This window comes from Echinops telfairi, unplaced genomic scaffold (genome assembly GCF_000313985.2).
Source record: "Echinops telfairi isolate 266 unplaced genomic scaffold, ASM31398v2 ScPeMD7_7457;HRSCAF=8495, whole genome shotgun sequence".
NCBI lineage: Eukaryota > Metazoa > Chordata > Mammalia > Afrosoricida > Tenrecidae > Echinops > Echinops telfairi.
The window spans coordinates 8868088-8876194 of record NW_022111357.1 but is presented as its reverse complement, the minus strand read 5'-3'; the positions used below and the strand labels follow the sequence as shown (position 1 = coordinate 8876194).

Genomic DNA, 8107 nt, shown 5'->3' with positions numbered 1-8107 from the left:
TCTGCTACCTTAATACTAAGCCTATAAATATATGCACATAGATCTGTTTCCCCGTCCTCATATATATATTTGCATATGTACATGCCTTTATTTAGACCTCTATAATCGTATTGCCCTTTGTCTCCTGGCTCTTTCCTCTATTTCCCTTGACTTTCCTCTTGTCCCACTATCATGCTCAGTCTTCATTTGGGTTTCAGTGATTCCTCTTGGTTACATTACCCTTGATCACATCCTACCAGACCTCCTACACCCTCCTCACCACTGATTTGGATTACTTGTTGGTCCCTTGTCCCTGGGTTTGTTAACACCACTACCTTTCCTCCCACCTACTCTCCCATGTCCCCCCAAACTGTCGGTCTCATTGTTTTCTCCTCCAGATTGTTCATCCAGCCTGTCTTATTTAGACAGACCTGCGGAGATACTAACATGCACAAAAACTAGACCGAGCAAAACCAAGTAACAGTGTATACATTTATTATGGCTATATGTTCATCATGTATTGTTACTTTAATCATTAAGTAGTGTCCATTTCTGTATCTATTTTCCTTTTTGAAGTCTGTTTTATCTGAGATTAATATATTGCCACTCCTGCGTTTCTATGGTTGTCCCTGACTTGGTAGATTTTCAGCATCCTTTGATTTTCAGTCTACTTTTGTCTTTAAGGTGTGTCTCTGGTAGCAGCATATAGCTAGATCTGGTTTTCTAATCCAGTCAGCTATTTTTGATTGGTGCACTTTATCCACTGACATTCCGTGACATTGATAATAGTTAATCTTGCTGCTATTATTTTGCTGTTTTTGCTATTGTTTGAGGGGTTTGTTTTTTTCCCTTTTTATTAGTGTCTGTTTTTTCTGGGTGGTGTTGCCCTGTATAGTGCTCTCAGGTTTCTGTGATTTCTCCATCCATAGTGATCCAATTAATATTTTTTGTAATGCTAGCTCTTGTTTAAGAGCTGTTTGAAACCATCAGCAGCTCTTCGGGTGAAGGATGTAGCTCTCTACTCCTGTAAAGACTTGCAGTCTCAGAAACTCACAAGGACATCTCTACCCTTTCCTATAGGGTTGCTATGAGTTCGCATTAACTCCATGGTATTTATTTTAGTTTTTGGTTTGTCTTGTTTGTATGAATTCCTTTATTTTCCCTTGTCTGGAAATACCTTTTTTATTTCTCTCTTGTACCTAAGGGATGATTTTGTTGGATAGAGGACTCTTGATTGGCCTTTGTTTCTTACAGAATTTTATATATGCCAGTCCATTGCCTTCTTGCCTGCATTGTTTTTGCTGAGAAATCCAAGCTTATCCTTACTGGTTTTCCTTTATAGGTGATTTTTTTTCTGTAGCCCTCAGGATTCTCTCCTTTCTCGTAAAATTGTAGTTTCACTATGATATGTCATGATTTTCTTTGGGGATCCATCCTACCTGGAGTTCTCTCAGCTTGTTGAATAGTGATTTTCTACTCCTTTGTGATGTTGGGGAAATGTTTTATGATTTCTTGTGCTATTTTCTGTAGATATTTTGTTTCTTTTTGTTACAGGATCCTGATGAAACATAGGTTATTTCTACACACACACACACATTCAGTTCACTTTCTTTCCAAAGGATTCCTTGACCACTTAGCTTCTGCCAGATCCCACCATTCTCCCCGCAGCCCCCTCAGCTGGTGGTCGTGTGGGGACAGACACAAGGTCATCTTCAGTCCACATTTGCCGAACTCTGCTTGTGTCCCACCGAGGCTGTTGTGTGTGTGTGTGTGGGGGGGGGGGGGGGGGGGGCCCCCCCCCCCCCCCCCCCGCCCCCCAGTTTCTATGCCTGTTACAGTGGGATGTGCTCCTGGCATGGAGTGGAGGCTCCTGCAGCCTGTACCGGGGTCTGCGGCTGAGTCTTGGCAGAACGGTGGTGGTCAGTTGGTGACTGTGGCCAGTGCCCACGAATGGGACATCACCTTCCTTCATGCATTAACCAGCCAACGTGCATGCTGGGCCCTGAGGGCATGCACTGTTATCCAACTGCCAGGATCCTATCACTTTGCAAAATTACTTAGAGGGCAACTCCCCTCTCCCACACCCTTCAGGATCCCCAGGTGGTCCAGGTCACACAGGTGCAATAGGACTGCTAGCAGTCATTCAGGTGGTTCACGTGAGACCCCTGAACCTAGACATAGCCCTTCTCTCTGCCCTCTAATAACACAGCTGTGGCAGGGTGGCCATGCTGCAACACCTCTAGGGGCAGTGAGGTTATTTCTCTTGGTAGTGCCGCCTAGCATTCCTTTTTTGTGTTGTTTATTCTCTCCTAAATTGTCAGAATGTCTCGGAGCTCAGATTTTATTTTCCTCTTCTGCTCTGTTCCTCAGGTCTCTTACAATGTTGCCTAATTCTGTTATTGTCATTTGAGGTTTCTTTTGACTTAAGGATTTTAGTTTTCGATTTCTTCTGTTGTTCTAGTGTTCCCTTATCTATTCAAATATAATTATTTTAAATATGTGATTCTTTTTAATTGTTTCTGCAGAGTACTTTGGGTGCTTCAGTTGCTTGTGTTCGTTTTTATTATTTTGGTGTACTGTGGTTGACTGCTGTTTCCTTAGCATTGTGTAAGCTGCTGGATCAGAGTTGGTTCTGTCTAGTGACATTGGAAGGTTCTAATAGGAGCTGGAAAATATACGGTGGTCAAATAGAGAAAAGAGAAAGAGGCTAAGTGGGATGAGGGAAGAAGAGTGAGAATGAAATAAAATAGTAAATAGGCAATTGTCTGCATATCAGATTTGTAAAAATGGGAAAATGTAACTTGAGGGTTAATCAGAATTAATAAGTTCCACAGAAATATATTTTATGCCAGGGCCTTACGTGGAGAGCAAATGTTTTGAGGATAAGGCAATGAATGTACAAACGTGCTTTACACAATTGATGTAAGGATTGTGATAAGAAAAAAAAGATAATGGGTGAATGTGTAAGGCAAGGGACAAGAGGCAAAACACTGGTGTGGCCTGGTTGTGGGTGCGGAGATGCTATTGCTATGAAAACAGGCATGTGGGTTTGTCTGTGCAATGAGGAGGGAATAAGGGCAGTATCCCTTGTTTGGGTGAATATACAGGAATCTATAGGATTTACTTTTTGCCTCAGAGTATTGGTATTTTCAGGGGTCACATCAGAAAAGGGCCCTTGTTATCTGGTCTCTGGTTCTTGGGACTTGAGCCAGGTGCCTGCCGTGTTGCCAGTCTACTTTGGGACTTATCAGCCTCCTACTTGCTACTCACCCTTCAAGAGCTTGCTGAACATCTGGTTCTATAGCAATGTGAAGAAAGCACATGGGCATCACAAAGTGCCTCAGGTCTTAAAGGCTTTAAGTCATAGAAGCAAGCTATCAAAAGTCCAAAGAAGCAACACGCCAGCCTGTGATCCAAGGGTTATAAAGAAAACCCAAATCTGAAGGAGATAGGTGGTATGTGCCCCATCAGCGAACGAGTCTCAAAGGATTTACACCATGTCATTATGGTTAATGCTACAAGTAGAGAAGGCAGCTTAGTCCTGTTTTGAATACCTTCTAACCTCTGGGGCGCATTTTCTTGCACTGTATCTAATATTCTGCCTCTGCTCATTGGGCCTTTATTATATGACATTGTGATGGTTTTCACTTCCTCCAAAGTGGACAGCCTGACCGATTCCTTTTGCAGTCTAGTCTGGGAGCTCTGCTCAAACCTGTTCGCTGTAGGTGACCCTGCTGGTATTTGAAATACCAGTGAGATTCCCTATCATACAAACCAGCATAGTAAGACAAACTGACAGAAAAGTGGCATACTGATTCTGTATGGCCACAAATGTTCTGGAATTTGCATTCTTTGAAATATCCCTGATTACCCACATAGTGAGGATATCTTTCCATGATAAGAATGTCTATCAATTTGGCTGGGGCATGATTCTTTGGTTTGCAATTATTTCATCCCTCTGAGACCTTATAGTATTCCATGAGATCTGTTATAAGCAGCCCGTAAGTTGAAAGGTAGTTTCCATGGGGAGTGACCTGCAGTGAACATATGGGAAGTGAAAACATTTTTCAACAGAACTTATTGAAGCCCTCCCCTACATGGAGGCGCTGGCAAAGATCTCGTTTTTGTTTCTCTGGATTTATTTTTATTCATTGCTAACTTTGCTTCTTGTTTCATTTTCTATACGTGAAATCTAAGGTAAATCCATAGACAAGATTAGTAATTTACCTAGGGACGTGGCGGAGGGGAGGAGGAATGTGGAGCTAACAAATGAGAAAATATGAAGAAATGGTGATTTCACATTATATGGTAGGTTATAAAGGTCCTCAATGAGATGGCCCTAACGAAATAGCTACAACAGTACCATTTTTATATACCAATAGTAGCTCTACTTCTGTAGTTTTATGTAGGGTCACTAAAAGCCAGAACCAACTTGATGGCCACCTAAGATTCCTGTATTATCAAACCAGATCAACCCAATACAGCAAGAGAACTTACATTTGGCCCAGATCTTGTTCTAAGTTGGTGCAAGTCCTTAACATAGTGGCACCTGTTGCTGTGAAGGGGACAAGGCATTAGTCTTGGCTGCTTGGCACTACACTTAATCACAATAGTTGATCCAGCAATTTAAAGATTGCATTAGGTGGGCTGTACTACAACTCTTCAGAGACATCAATGGAACCCGATTAATACTTGTAAAACTCCAGAATCCATCATATAAACGTACCATATAGAGAAGTTGGCTATAAAATGCTATTTGTCTCTACGAAAAAGAATGAAGACAATTTTAGAATGTTGATGACCAAGTATGACATGTTAGCTCAAAGGGCCAAAAACACCTCATGAAACACGTCTCTGAATGACATGCAATTTGGCTATCTGTGACACTCTTTACTGTGCACCGGCAACTTTTTTTGTAAGAAGTCTCATACCTTAAAAAAAAAAAAGGAAACGTTTCAAAATATCTGTCTTTATTAAAGATAAAAGGATTGGTTGGTCATTCCTCCTTGCTCTGCTCACTCCTCACTGGTTTTCTGGACTCAGCTCACTTGATCCTGCCAAGTAAATATATGATTACTTCAAAGCACCATTATTAAAATATAGAATATAAAAAACAACTTATTTGCACCACATGAACTTTTCATCACCATAGAAATCGTAATCAAAGATGGGGCTATTAATAGTAAATCTACAAAATAAGATAGTTTAGAACCAGAATTTATCAACCCACCTATAGAAAGACTTACGGTAAGCAACCATAACTCTTCTCAGGAACTTACTATATTTAATCAGAATGTTAGCCTGTCTTTCTGAGCACTAATTCCCTTGCTACTGAGTGAGTTCTGCGTTATAGCACCCCACTCAAGTTCCCAGAATGTAAATCTTAACAGGAGCATCTCCCCCTGCCCAGAAGTAGGTGGTAGGTTTGAAACACCAACTTTGTGGTTAGTAGTCCAATACTTACAAACTGCACTACTAGGGCTCTTTACCCTTAAAGCTTAATTAAGAATTATGAAACCAAAACCAAGCTACTTCCCACAAGCAAGTTTAATATAGAAGAAACTAACGCATCCACGTACTGTTTTTAACACAATTTAAAGTAACTTACCTAGACTCTTGATCAGTCTGAACAAGTTGTGGTTCTTTTTGGTTGGCTCATGCTGTGTTGTCTTGAGATAAAAGTCTTATTCCACCTATTATTAAAAAGAAACTATTTTAAAAACATTCAGCAAACCACAGGGACTTCTCCATACCACGGTCACCTTCTAAATTTTCTTCGTATGTATACTTTGTTGTTTTCTAAACCATTTAATGAGTAATAAATAAGCAAATTGTATGAATAAGTTTGAAAATTTAGAGAACTAAAGTGACCTTTTCTCAATTCTAGGGTTTTCTGTTCTGCAGATTTAAAAAAAAACCAAAATTATGGAAATATTATACCTCAAGAGAGGTTATCCCTTGAACACTTAAGTACCAATTTACATAACTAAAACTATCTACTATTAAACAGAAGATTAAAAATTTTAAGTAAACTTACTTCAACCAAACGAGCATTCCATTATCAGCCAACACCAATAATTCTTACCTAAAGAATAATTAAGACAAAGTTAAAATAAAAGGCAAAGGCATAAAATGAAAGGTTGAAAATGCTAGTTAACTTCAAAATCTTAAAAGAGTAAAAAACCAAAGACAAAAGACTGGGGGACAAATTACAGTATTAAAAAAAAGGAGGCAACTTCAGGGGAAAGAGTCTAAAACCTAAATTAGCATGAAAACGGTGTTTTCTCTCAAATACAAATGCCCAACTATTCCTTCCACCAGTCTGAGCACAGACATTTAACTGCAACCCAAAATATACTATCCCTTATGTGAAGGTATGTGACAACCTTTACCTTACCAAATGAATGTCAACATCAGTTCTCTTTTCATGTAAAGGCACACCTCCCTCCTACTTCCTATTTCAAATATCTTTCATTCTCAGGCGGGAATGACCAACCGCAACAGGAGTCGACCAAGATGCCCTCCCCACTCTACAGTACCCAACACTGCAGCAGTTGTTTTCCTGCAATCCTGTAGTTCGCCTTCTTCCCCGAGTCCTCACCGAGTTTTAAGTTGGGGCAAGGAAGCTACACCTTACTAGGGTAGTAAGGATTCTAAATTTTTAAGGGAGAAGACATTTTAGTCACTAATATGCCTAGCATGCCACAGTGCACAAAAAGCAGATCAACCTTATTCTGGCTCCTGTTTTCTTCTCCCTCGCTGTTTTAAGAGTTCCCTGTTGCACATGCACCATCCATAAGGGATACTATATCGTTTTGCATTCCTCCCCAACTCTGATTATGCTCCAGTCCACTCTTCTACCCACCAAAAAACTCTCTTCTCAGCACTGGTGTTCAAAAGCAACTCTTTTTACAGCTGGTGCTTTACCAAACAGATTTCCACAGCTGAGTCTTTAAAATTGCCAATCATTATCTAGCAGCAATGACAGATGATTAGAAACAGTCAATCCTTTGAATTCTTTCCCTAATTAGCAGTCATTTGAGAACTGCACTAGCTGACAGAACACTGCATTATCAGCTAAAGCCAAACCAAATAAAGGCCCAGAACAAACATCCTGGCTCTCTCAAACCTGTCCAAGATCATTTAGGGAAAGACCATAAAATGCAGGACTTGTGAGATCATGTCACTGCAGCTGACAATGATTAACAATAAACATGCAACCCCGTTAAGGTTAAAAGTCCGAAACTAGTCACACGCAGCTGTCTACTGGGGAAAAGTGAGACTGTTATGCATTCTTCGTAGGTTTACAACCTTGGAGAGAACCCACTGCATTTCTTTCATCTTTCAGAAAAAGCACCGCTATCTGTTCCAAGGGCCTAACAGTACGACAGTACGAAAATGCATTCTGGCATCACACCTCTGAACTTCAGGCTGTTCTCATTGAAAGTAGTAATTTTGGTTTAATAAGACTATGAAATACGATGCAAGCACCTCTGTATAGCATTATTATCGAGAGAACCACCCACCACCACTTATTCCCAGCTTTTGGATGAGTGCTTTTAAAAAACTCACTGCTCTGAGTCACATTTTTAAACTACATACAAATAGTAAGAACAGATTAGTCACAGTTTCTAAAATGTCAAAGCTAGTCACCTTCAAGCAAAGTACCCCCCCCCCAACCCAGTGATATTTCCTGAAGTCCATGTTATTGTACTAAGTATGTTCTCTGAGAATTGTTGCTAATGGCTAGCAAACAATTCTTGAGCATTTCCTTCTAAGCACCTTAGGACTAAATCACAGTAGCAAGCTGCTGGCCACCAATTTAAGAATATGCCTCAGGAAGGACGCCTCAGCAAGGTTCTAAGCTAATTTAGTGACACTGAGCATTACGTTTTATCTGCTAAACTTCACCATTTGATCTTCAATGAGAAGTTTGCGGAATAAAGTAGATATATGTAAAGCTTATGTACCCACCTTGTGAACAATTGCCAATGAGCAAGCTATTTATTATTCTTGATAGCAAAACCATACTCGCTGACATAGTCAATATTCTCATAGTGACTCTATGAGACAGGGAGAACTGCCCCTGTAAGGTTCCAAGACTAACTCTTTACAGGAGTAGAAAGCC

General features: G+C 40.2%; 1 long non-coding RNA gene and 1 other non-coding gene across 2 annotated transcripts; both read right to left on the bottom strand.

The window, feature by feature from the left end:
• Positions 1-2102: 2102 nt before the first annotated feature.
• LOC115872793 lies at positions 2103-2229 on the bottom strand. Its single transcript, XR_004048039.1, has one exon. It is a non-coding gene; the product is annotated as a small nucleolar RNA SNORA17 (small nucleolar RNA).
• Positions 2230-4932: 2703 nt separating this feature from the next.
• On the bottom strand, positions 4933-8107 carry LOC123522680. The gene is made up of 3 exons (XR_006680918.1): positions 6017-8107; positions 5588-5672; positions 4933-5033 (listed from the first exon to the last, which is right to left on the bottom strand). It is a non-coding gene; the product is annotated as an uncharacterized LOC123522680 (long non-coding RNA).